General features: G+C 40.1%; 1 protein-coding gene across 4 annotated transcripts in view; it reads right to left on the bottom strand.

Moving 5' to 3' along the window:
- CDC42BPA (CDC42 binding protein kinase alpha) overlaps nt 1-13,124 on the bottom strand; it is a 159,370-nt gene that overhangs the window by 116,793 nt on the left and 29,453 nt on the right. The window lies entirely within an intron of this gene.

The raw sequence follows: 13,124 nt of genomic DNA, 5'->3' as shown, positions 1-13,124 counted from the left end.
TTCACATGTCATTTTTTTCTCTTTTTTCTGGCTCTCGTTTCCTCTGGTCATTCTACAGAACTCACAAAACACAAAGGCTGAGAAAACAGAACTGACAGTCTAAACCAAATGGACAGTCTGTGATAAATTGTCATGAGATAGAAGAGGTAACTCATTATAAACACATTTCAGCTATAACCTAAGAGGAGTCCAATTTGAGGGTTATGGGCAGAGCCCTTCATATTAGTTGTCCACTGAACTCAAAATTTCCCCACCAGCTCACAGCCATTTGAACACTAGAGGAAAGAGCCATAGCTCAGTGGTGGTGTATCTGCTTTGCATGCAAAGAGTCCCAGGCTCAATCCCTGCCATCTCCAGGTCGGGCTGGGAATGTTCCCTACATGGAAGCCACTGCCTATCAGTGGAAGCAATACTGAGCTAGATAGACTAGTTGTCTGACTCAGTATGAGATAGCTTCCTACGTATGATTTCGAGAACCCAGAAATGCTCCTGCAAGTTATCCTTGTGCCAAGGTTTTATTTAAATACTTCAGAAATTAAGCACCTGAGCAATTTAAGCACTTTGTGGGCTGTGGTAGAGCCATCGGCTTTGCATGCAAAAGGTTCCATTTTCAGTATCCGCATATAGGTTTGGAATAGGCTCATATGTGAAACCCTTGAGAGTTGCTGCCATTGTTGACACTACTGACCTACATGGGCTCATAGTCTAAGTGTAAGGCAGCTTCCTACATTCTTAAGAAACAGGGTGTAAGAAAAAGTATACTTTCAAGGAAAATACATATAAAAAATATAGGAGTCAAGTTTCTTAATTTTGATATTTTTAGACTACTCCTCTAACCCCCTGGACTCTTTGTGTCTCTCTGATGCCTATTACCCATCCCTCTCTTTATTTGATATTAGATTCCTCATGTCTCTACTTCTCCTTAGATTTAATCAAGTAATTCACAATCTAATCTACATAGTGCTTGTATAATGTTTCTTTTGTGTGTTTTTTAACTGCAACTTTTTTTCATTCTAAACTTTGGTTTGTTGTTTGGCTATTAATTCCCCCTTATATGAATGGTGCACCATGACTCTTAGCTAAAGATCTCAAACACGTGCTGGTGGAGTGTACATTCATATGTATGTGCAGGCAAGGTCATGCATTAATAAGAAGCTGTCGTGGGAATACTTGAAAAATAAGCACTGGTAAAAGTAGTGAGGGGGGGGGAGTAACTTCTAAAATATGCCTGTGCTACATCTGATGATTTATGATATCACTACATCTTTAATAATGTTTAGAATACTTTTCATGACTAAGAAAATAGTTAAGGAACTATGTGACCATAGGGTTCCATAAAGACAGATAGTGCAAGAATAATTAATTCCCTGGGCCATTTATTTTTGAACAGCTCTAACTTGAGATGTCAATTTGCTGTATCATCAACATCATCATCATTTCTCTGCCATGTAAACATCTGCAGTCTTTGCAGCAGCAAAATCATTAAGAAAAAAACTCAGTGGCCAAACTATGAAGATGTTCTCTCACAGCAGTTTCATTGCTTGATCAGCAAAGAGGTCTGAGCAAGCAGCTACTGCTTACTGGATAAGAACATAAGAAAAATTCTGCTGGGTCAAACCAAGGATCAACCTAGCACATCATCACATTTCTAATATTAACTATGCAGATACTTTTAAGAATCCCACAAGCAGATCATGAAAGCAACAGTCCTTGTCATTTTGCTTCCTTTATCACCACTGAACATAAACAAAGCTTCTATCATGTCACCTCTTGCTCACCTTTTCTTTGAATCAAAAAGCCCAAATGCAACCTTTCATTACATCGGCAAACTGTAATCTTGTGCAGATGAAACAAGCAGAAGAGCACAACATTGATCTCTAATGAACTTTGCTGCCCTGCCACAGAAGAGTTCCAATCATTGCCCACCCAGTTTAAAATTAAACTAGGAGCATTTCTAAAGTGAATCTACTTCCTAATATAAGGGTATTTAACCAAATCCTGTGGACTAAGACATTAACTTTTCAATCAAAATGAGTGTTGTACAGGCTACTACAGAGGATGTTGACATGGGACTCCATCTTATCAAGTTCACACACATTACTGCCTCCCACAAAACCAGCAGGACTTAGAATTCTGGCTCTCTCTGACTGATTCTGGAAGAAGATCAGAAGGGCAGTGCTATAGGGCTTACTGGCTCTGGAAATATGATGTGGGAGGATCAGAACTAGGGGAAACAGAGCAGACAAGCAGGGATCAGGTAAACATAGAATTCGGACTGAACATTCTTAGTGCATACAGCAGGCTTAGCTTACAGAAGGGATGGAACAGAAAAAAAATCCACAAACGCAGAGACCGAGAACCACAAGATGAGATGCAATTAAGAAAAACTCCTGCCATGTGCTGTTGACCAGCCTATCAGCAATCTCTTTCTACTTAAGAGGGGGCAGGACTATAGTTCAATGTTCCAGCACATGCTTTGCAGGCAGATGTGCACAGGTTCCATTCCTGACATCTTAAAAATGATCAGATAGAAGGTGTCAGAAAAGACATCCACATAAAGCCTCAAAGAGTTGCTGGCAGTTAGAGTAGACTAGTCAGAAAAATGATCTGACCTTTTAAGGTAGATTCCTGTGCTCCTTTTACAGGGCAGAGAGAGTCAGGAATAGCCAGATGAGTCCAGTTTGTGTTTAACTGTCAGTCAAAAACATAGGAAGGAGGACTGGTTTCTGTCATATAATGGAACATACATCAAACCCATTCATGACTGCGCTCTGGACAAAACACACTGAAAAGTGTGCCTTGCAAAAAGTAATTCACAGTGGGAAAGTGGCCAAATAAAAATGGCCCTCAGGCTCTTCTGATTTGGACTCTGAAGTCAACACAGCAAGGCATGATGCTGTTACACAGGAAATCTACAAAATACTGCTGCAGTGCAGATGGATGGTGGCAGCAATGTGCAAGAGGAATTTCCCTGTGCAACCCTTCCTTCTTAATATAGGCATAGAAATAGCGCAGAGAATGAAGGGAAGGATAGACACACATATACTATAACAGAATACAGACTCCAAAAACGGTCAAAACAACAGCCGGGGGGAGAGGGGGCGACACAGAAATTTGGTTTGCTAGTCTGAGCTATCAAAGCCAAAACAGGGAAGAAAAACAAAAGATGGAATGAAGAAGAGTGAATCAACCCTTCACACACAAGCACACATATATTCTAAAGGCACTTAAAAAAAGAAGACTGCAACTGCCTGCCAATTTTCTGTCTAGCAGATGAGGGAAAACCCTATAGTCTGCAGGAATGGCAGCTGGGTAACAGAATGTTATTTACACCAAGGTTAAAAAAGAAAGAAAAAGCCACAAACATCTCTCTCAGTTTTAACAGTTATTACTCTGTTTTCACTCTTTAGAATCATTCTTCACATACTTTTCCTGACAAACAGAAAAGTGCCAACATCTGGAAGTAAAGCTGAAAAAGATCTGGCATTTCCTGAAAATATAAAGTACACCCACAGGTTTCTGCCCTTTAATAGTATAGTTACGAGAATAATATTTTTATCCCTAATCATGCACAAAAATGTAACACATTTCTAGCTAGGTCAACTGGAGATCACCCAAACATCATTGGCTACACCCTATTCCACCCTAGGATGGATAATTTAATTTTTTTGTTAAACAATCAGTTTTTTAAAATTTAAAATTGAGTTATTTCATTTAAAGCAGATTTTTTCCAAAAAATAAATGAAATGAAATAAAATTGTAAAGACTACATTTCTGGCCTAACCTCATGTAGCTTGTATTTAAGATACTCATATTCTGCTTCAAAGTCCTGATGGTCTCTCAGAGTGGTTTACAAAAAAGGTTATTGCAATAAAAACCACATTCAAACCTGGTATCAGAAACAGAAATAATGTGGTGACCTATGGTACAATTGTTCAGGTGACATTTCCTGCCCTCCTCCTTCTGCCATCACCTACTAGGCACTGAAGCTCACTGATGATCTATGAGGGAAGGGAGTGGGGTTGAGAACTTTTATCTTCTTCCACCCATGACAAAAGCAATCCTTCCCTTGCTGGCAGTTACCAGGCAACAGCCCCCATGGATATGAGACAGAGCAATTTGCTCTTACTCAGCCTGTAATGGAATAAAGTCTTCTTTTGCTGACAGCAATTTTAAAAGATGGACTATTCATTCATCATACTGGGGTCTCCGAATCCAATCTTTACCTATGTTGCGAGATTCAGGTAGGTAGCCATGTTGGTCTGACACAGTCAAAATAAATAAAAAAAATTAAAAATAGCCTAAAGGTAAAGGTCCAGTCGTGACCGACTCTGAGGTTGCGGCGCTCATCTCACTTTATTGGCCGAGGCAGCCAGCGTACAGCTTCTGTACGCTTCTGAGTCATGTGGCCAACGACTAAGCTGCTTCTGGCGAACCAGAGCAGCGCACAGAAATGCCGTCTTAAAAAGGTAAAGGGACCCCTGACAGTTAAGTCCAGTCGCGAACGACTCTGGGTTTGCAACGCTCATCTCGCTTTACTGGCTCATCTCGCTTTACTGGCCGAGGGAGCCAGTGATTGTCCACAGACAGTTTTTCCGGGTCATGTGGGCAGCAAGACTAAGTCGCTTCTGGTGAAACCAGAGCAGCACATGGAAACGCTGTTTACCTTCCCACCTATTTATCTACTTGCACTTTGACGTGCTTTCGAACTGCTAGGTTGGCAGGAGCTGGGACCAAGCAACGGCAGCTCACTCCATTGTTGGGATTTGAACCGCCAACCTTCCAATTGGCAAGCTAGGCTCTGTGGTTTAGACCACAGTGCCACCCACGAAAGCTCATACCTAGAACAAACTTAGTTGGTCTCTAAGGTGCTACTAGACTATTTTTAAATTTTTTGAATTTTTAATTTATTTTACCTATGCTGGTTTGTCAGAAAATTAAATTTATTTTATATGCACCATTACATTCACAACCTCTCCCTCTCCCCATTGCCTTGATTTAAATCAATATATCCTGCTCCACTCTTGACCCCAATAAGCAACATATTTAAGGTCAGAATGAGAAATCAGATTATTTTATCTGTGAGCGATAAACTACCAGCGTAAAGGACACCGAGCAAATTGCTATTGTACAGCAAACAATATGCAGTGCAATCCTATGTATACTCAGAAACAGTCTCAGTTCATTGAAACTTCCAGGTAAGCGTGAAATAACTGGAGCCTTGGGGTTGTATCCAATAGTCCACATGCTTAGTTCCACTGGTGCAACGGGACTTCTGTTTCCTCATGTCCCCCTGCATGTTTCCTAAATCGCTCCAGAGGGTTCCCCAATCCTCTGGAGCTGATTTTGAGAGTGCAAATGAGGCTGGAGGAGATGGGAGAGAAAGAAAGAGAAAGTTCCCTCGTGCACACAGAGGGCTGTTGCACCAGCAGAACTGCAGCATTGGATGCCACCATGAAAATCCCAGTTTCCTCCAAGGACCCCAAGACTGTCATTTAGCCTACCAAAAGTCTTAGGACACAGGTAACCTTAGACAGGAACTTGGTCAAGGCCACCTAACAAGTGTCACAGCTGAGCAAGGATTTGAACCAGATTCTCCCATATTGAAACAACAGTTTAATCGCCATGCCACACTGTCTGTGATTATGTATCCAACAATGCTGAGGCTATTTCTGCTATTATAGGATCCTTTACTAAAAGAAGTAAAATAAAAGCCTTTGCTACTTAAGAAACAGAACCTAAAATTAACTCACTTTACATATTTAATTGAAAACAGTCAAATTCACTCTATCAGGGTGCACCGAATACATACCATTATCTACTGATGGACAGCCTATTGATTGGTGGTTGCTGGGATTTTTGCAAATAACACTGATTTGTTGGGCTGAACCAACAAATCACTTATGTTAGTTAAATAAGAGTACACAGTCAGAATCAGTTAACACAAATTTGTTGTGTCTTAATAATTAAGAGATCTGAGTATGCCACTCTTGCTTTGTAAATTTAAGACACATGGTGGATCATGGGAATTCTATTTTTTAAAAGTAGTTCACTCAGGGCTGAGTCCACTCCTACACTATATCTAGACTCATTTCACTTATGCTTAGTTTTTGAATATTTGGGTACAGTTAAATCTACCGTGCAATTAGGCTGGAAGCATATTTAAAATTCCTAAGCAACTGCAAAAAAATTTCTTCGGAACTATAGAGGAACAAGCTGTTTGTTACTTTAAATTAGTGATGAAAAGTAGCTGTGTAGCCTGAATTTCGTACAAGTCCCAGTGGCTGTGCTCTTTTATCTCTGGTCAGGGACAGAGGGTGGCACTAGGGAGGGAGATGTCATCGCGCCACTCCTTGGTGTGTGGAGTGCCGCAGAGCGCAATCCTCTCCCCAATGCTTTTTAACATCTTTATGCGCCCCCTTGCCCAGATTATCCGGAGCTTTGGGCTGGGCTGTCACCAATATGCTGATGACACTCAGCTCTATCTGCTGATGGATGGCCACACCGACTCGGCCCCGAACACACTGACCAGATGCTTGGAAGCTGTGGCTGGATGGTTTCATGGGAGCCGATTGAAACTAAATCCTTCGAAGACAGAGGTCCTATGGCTGGGTCAGGATGGCATGGGGATGAGGGACCAACTCCCTTCTCTTGCGGGGGCCCAATTAGTGCCATTGCTTTCCGTTAAGAGTTTGGGTGTAATCCTTGACGCCTCCCTTTCCATGGAGGCGCAAGTTACAGCAACAGCCAAGGCGACATTTTTCCACCTTCGCCGCATTAAGCAGTTGGTCCCTTACCTTTCCCGCCCCGACCTGGCCACAGTGATCCATGCGACGGTCATCTCCAGGCTTGACTACTGTAATTCGCTCTACGCGGGGCTGCCCTTGAAGCTGACCCAGAAACTCCAGAGGGTGCAGAATGCTGCAGCGAGGCTCCTCATGGGGTCTCTACCACAGGAGAATATTCACCCAGTGCTTTTCAAACTGCACTGGCTCCCGGTAGAGTACAGGGTCAGATTTAAGGTGCTGCTTTTGACCTTTAAAGCCCTTCATGGCCTAGGACCCTCGTACCTACGGTACTGCCTCTCCCGGTATGCCCCACGGAGAGCCTCAAGGTCCATAAATAGCAACACCATAGTGGTCCCGGGCCCTAAGGAAGTTAGATTGGCTTCAACCAGAGCCAGGGCCTTTTCAACTCTGACTCCGGCCTGGTGGAACGCTCTGCCTCATGAGACCAGGGCCCTGCAGGATCTGATTTCTTTCCGCAGGGCCTGTAAGACAGAGTTGTTCCGCCTGGCCTTTGGCTTGGAGCCAATTTGATTCCCTCCCTCCCTTTCTTTTTTCCTTTCCTTCTCCTCCTGCGATGAGGCTACATTTTGATATTTTAATGTTTCCATATTTTAATGTTGTATTTTAATTTTGTTTTTAAGTTGTAATCTTTGTTTTTATTATTGCTTGTAAGCCGCTCTGAGCCCGGCCTTAGCTGGGGAGGGCGGGGTATAAATAATAATAATAATAATAATAATAATAATAATAATAATAATAATAATAGTGCAAAATCCTATGAAGTCTACAATATGGGGAGGGGGGAGGAGAGACAGAAAGACATTGCATTTTCCAAAGATGGTATTTTCTTTGTCATCAACAGTTTCCATATACAGACTGCCTTCTTATGAAACAGAATAGGCACCAGTTTATCCTGCCAATTATGCTCTTCTATGAAACAGTGTTTTATTATATTATATTTTTATATTAGGCCTTCATTTACTTTTATTCTTGTTCGATAAAATCTAGCACTGAAGCTACTGCAGAATATCCTATAGTTATGGTTGCTTAGTGTAAAACAGGGTGGAGCCACCCATCAGGATCAAGCACTGCTAATGCAAACTTTCTCAAACACTTTGAATCACACTGTCCTTCTATGCAGCTTATTTTGCAGTCTGAATGCTCTAAAATTCTAAGCAGTATCTTCCTGCCAGGTCTGCAATGTTTTCGAGTCTTTGCAGCATTCAGCAACCATTCATCTGAGAAAGCACATTCATCTTTCCCCCAGGACATTAATATTTTCTCCCAACCTATACACCATCTATATAGCTCTACCCTTTTGGCTGGGATATCTCTGGTTACTCACAACTCAAATGAACTCTCAGTGCTTTGGAAATGCGTATCTGAGAAAACCAGAGTGTTTTTCCCCCCTAGGGGTACTTAAGGGTACACAGTACTGGCACCCCCCCAAAAAAAAAATGTTAAAAGTGTAGTACTTACTATAAGAACTTTATGATCAGTACTAGCACCCTTTTTCTACAAAAAAAAGCACTCAAGAAGACGATTACCAAAAGGTCTATTTCTCCCCTGCCAAGTGATTTGCTACACCAGGAGACACGATGTATCATTCACCCCCCACCCCACCCCCACACACTTAAGTCAACCACTAGAGCAGGAAGAGGAAAGTAACTCATTGCCTTTCCTAGGAGAAATTAGTTATACTGTAGGCAGTTCCTAGCCTGCAAAAGCTGAATACATGCAACATATCAGGAGTGCAGCCTAGAAATGTCACCCACATGTCATTCGCTATCATGAGATAACAAGTTTTCTTGCTGTGGGATAGCTTGCATGTATACAAGGTCTGCAAAAATACTTTCCTATAGTCTTTCATTCTTGAATACAATCACTCCTATTTTCAAACAAAGTAGCCCATGTTTTTAAATGTTACTAAATAAATGTAATTGCAATATTGTTCTTCTGAAAAGAAAACTAAAATCATCTTCTTCCTTTATAGTAAATAGACATATTAATGGAAGTCAAAATATATTTCTGGCACCAAGTTATGTTTCTCTTATTTACTTTTGGTTGGTTGGGTTTTCTGGATGGTCTTTTAGCTTCTATTGTTTTATGATTGTTTTACTTTTATTCTTTTGCTGTTGATGATCTGTTTAGATGAGGGGAGGCTTAGACATTTTTTAAATAAAGAAAGCTTCATTATGTTTGTTTGTGCTCACTCCGAGGTAAGTATGTATAGGATTCCCACCTTTACTGTAAGAGTAATACTCTCACTTAACTCAAAGGGACTTTTTCAATGGTTAATGTGCAGGGATTAAGCATTTAAGTATTTCCTCCAACATTTTTACTTTTTCATAACCAAAAAGTATTCACCTTAGTTAAAAAAATAATTTTAATGATATATTCTGATTACAATTATTAGCTCTACACTAAGAACAGGAATAGTTTAACCTATATTACACAACTTAAATATTAATAAACATAAAATGAAATCCACATCTCCTTATTTGAATTAATAATACCACTTTATGTCCACAGACTCTGAGGAGCCTCAAGGATTATGCAGTCTAAAACTGTGCAATGAATCTGTACACCTATGCGAACTCCCTATATTATACATGGCATTGCTTCTGAAGTAGTCTTGCAGAAAAGCTATCAAAGATGAAAAGCCAAGTGCTGAGGATTCATCAAGCTGCTCTGTACATCTGGTAAATTTGCAAAGCTCAATGGAGTTTAGTGCTCTTGCCTTCTTTCATGTGCATGTGTATGTGAATATGCCTGATTTTCAGGAACCAAGAAGAGAATAGTAAAGCCCCATTTTACTCAAACCACTCAGCTCATAGATATTACTACTCCTATTCCAACTCTGACTACTTTATTACCCACCCTTCACCCTAAGGTCCCAGGAGGGGTTACAACATTAAAACACAACATTTAAAACAGTTTAAAACACCTTACAATCATAAAAAATAATAGGGTGAGTCATAAATGAATGGACAGAACTGAGAAAGACATTTCAATTTAGATAACCACACCCTTTCAGACTTATAGACTACCGGTACTTAATCTACTGAATATGTACTTAAGGCCTGAAAGAATTTACAAAAATTGTAGGTGCACAATGGAAACAAAGATATTGAAGTTCACTGTGTGGTGAACTTACAGCAATAGCTTGAAGACTTCCAAAGTCTATGCTACCATAAGGAGTACTTCTCTTCATACTACAGCAAAAACTCCTGGATAATGTACCTAATGTTTCTATTGCTCTCAGGCAGAACTTTCCAAACTTTTCATGTTGGTGACACACTTTTTAGACATGCATAATTTCACAACACAGTAATTCAGTTTTACTAGCAATCTGGAGGTTAAACTAACTCCTTTCCGGACCCGGAAGGAGAGCGGGGAGAGTTCACACAACACTCCTACATACTGCAGCCAACACACTAATTTGTTGCAACACACAGTTGGAAAGCCCTGCTCTGAGGATCCTTCTCAAACTTCCACTGTCAGTGGCAAGTGGTGATCGTAATTTCTCAAAGCTCAAACCTGTAAAAACTTACATATGGTCAATCATGTTGTAAAGGCAAACTGACAGCTATATCCAATTGATATATGCTCAATCATCAGCAATTGACCTGAAGGAACTGGTTACAAAATGTTCCAAGGAAAAGACATGCAGAGATTTTGATTTTCCTGAAATTGAATCTTTTAAGAAACTTAAATTTTAACATCACAATTCACAAGATTATTCAAAATGATTTGTGTGCTAAAACATTTTTGTATTCGAGAAAGATAATCAAAGATTGTTGCATTACTTATTCTTGCAATTTAAAATAAATTTAGCAATTTCAAATTTTGTGCTTTTCATTTTTTCTACAAGACACAGTTTTTGAAAATTAAAGTTAGCAATTGGAGCGGTGAGGGAGGAAGGGGACACCGGCCTAGCCAGCCAGATCAGCCAAATCAACCCTGGCGATCAATGGGGTGACAGATGTCGCAGGGGGAGGTATTAGCTTCACATAGGGCACCACTGAAATTTGAAAGACAAATTGCACCCCTGCAAGTAGTTTGCCTTGCCCAGGGAACAAAATAGCCTGGCAGCAGCACAGTATACTGTACTAGTCTCCAAACTAACAAGTTATTTCATTGCTTCAGATAGAAATGGTATATTAAAATGATCTGAAGAAATACCAGAGATGGTGGGGAAGCAAAATATATGTTTTAAGCATAGGTTCCAATCTGTCCTCTTTCCAACATCTACAAACTTAACCCAAACTTTTATTTTATTTATTTGAACATTTATAGACCATAAAAATATCCAAGCAGATAACACTATAGATGAATACATAAGTACATGAAACTATATACCATGAAACGTTTCGGTTTTCAAATGCCTTAAACCCAGAAGTAAGTGCTTCAGTTTTCGAACGCGCCTCAGAAGTCGAACTGGAAATGCGGCTTCTGTTTTGAGTTTTCCGTATTGAGGCTTTCGGTTTGAGGCTTCCAGTTTTCGGATGTTTTGGAACTTGAACGGTTTTCCACAACAGACTACGTTTGAAAACCAAGGTACCACTGTAAAAACAATACTAAACAGCATGTGGAATTCCTTTTGTATTTCAGCCATAGGCAAAACTAGTAACAGTTTATTTTAAATATGTGTTCTTAATCATCTGGGTAAGTCTACATCTGAACCAAATAGCCACTTGAGATCAAGGTGGCACCTGTCAAATTAATTGTAAATAAGCTTTTGCTCCACTATTCTACAGAGTCAGATCTAAAAACAGGAGCACAGAGAACCCTATACAGTGGTACCTCAGGTTACATACGCTTCAGGTTACATACTCCGCTAACCCAGAAATAGTGCTTCAGGTTAAGAACTTTGCTTCAGGATGAGAACAGAAATCGTGCTCCAGCGGCACGGCGGCAGCAAGAGGCCCCATTAGCTAAAGTGGTGCTTCAGGTTAAGAACAGTTTCAGGTTAAGTACGGACTTCCGGAACGAATTAAGTACTTAACCTGAGGTACCACTGTACAAAGAAAGAAAGCTACACTAGCTTGCTACAAACAAAAAAGTGGTCCATGCACTGATTTCTGACAGTATATTCAGCAGCAGAAATGAACGATTTTCTCACCAAAGACTCCTGTTATGTATTAATTTATATACTACTTAAGCCAAAATCAGCTTTACTAAATATGGAAACAAACTATGCAACATTGCTAAAATACACCATAATTAAAAAAGACTCCTTAATTATAATACACAATAAAATAGTCATGTTAATAAGCAGCTATAAGATAAGAGCTGAAGTTCTATGAATCGGTAACTAAATAAGGTGAATAGGAATAAAATGATAGTTCTTGTAATAGAGGGATATAAGAAGTCAGGTCAAACCCAGATCACAATTGGGGTCTGGGATTTTAAACATTTTAATATATAGAGGCCTGGTAAATCAAACCAAAGGCCTATTTAGCCGAGTAGTCTGTTCTCACAGTAAACAACCAGATGTCTATGCGATGCCTACAAACAGGACACATGATCTCAATAGGACTTTTACACCATGATCCCCAGCAACTGGCATTCCAAAACATACTGCCTCTGATACTTGGGGCAACAGAGGCATCATTACTAGTAGCTACTGATTCAGCAGGGCTTTTCTTAACAATTTCAGAAAAATGCACATGTATAATATATTCACTGAAGGTTGGCTTGGCTCAGTCCCAGTTAGCAAACATACTGATGCACTCTTAAATGACTCACCAGTAATGGAAAAACTGGCCAAAAGGGAGTTACAGTATTCAATTCTCAGAGTCATGTGAGTAAATGTTAGTTGTTCTGAAGCAAATAAGGGTGTTCCCTGTGTAAACTGAACTACTGGAAAAACATTTCTACACAAAAGCAAAAACTGACCATGACGAAATTAGGTCATCATTAAAACGGCATCATCTTTTTCTATGGAACGTATTTCAAAGTTATTCCAAAAATATTTTTTTTTGTTCAGGAGCACACTTGATTTGGAAATTAAATATTACTGACATTTTCTGAACATTCACATACAGTGGTGCCTCGCAAGACAAAAATAATCCGTTCCGCGAGTCTCTTCGTCTAGCGTTTTTTTTGTCTTGCGAAGCAACCCTATTAGCGGCTTAGCGCTATTAGCGGTTTAGCAGCTATTAAAGGCTTAGCGTCTTAGCGGCTAAAAGGCTATTAGCGGCTTAGAAAAAGGGGGGGAAGCGGAAAAAATCGCAAGACTCGCAAGATGTTTTCGTCTTGTGAAGCAAGCCCATAGGGAAATTTGTCTTGCGAAGCGCATCGAAAAACGGAAAACCCTTTCGTCTAGCGGGTTTT

The sequence above is a fragment of the Podarcis bocagei genome (assembly GCF_964188305.1).
Source record: "Podarcis bocagei genome assembly, chromosome: 3".
NCBI classification, from domain to species: Eukaryota; Metazoa; Chordata; class Lepidosauria; order Squamata; family Lacertidae; genus Podarcis; species Podarcis bocagei.
This window is presented reverse-complemented; position numbering and strand designations above follow the sequence as displayed.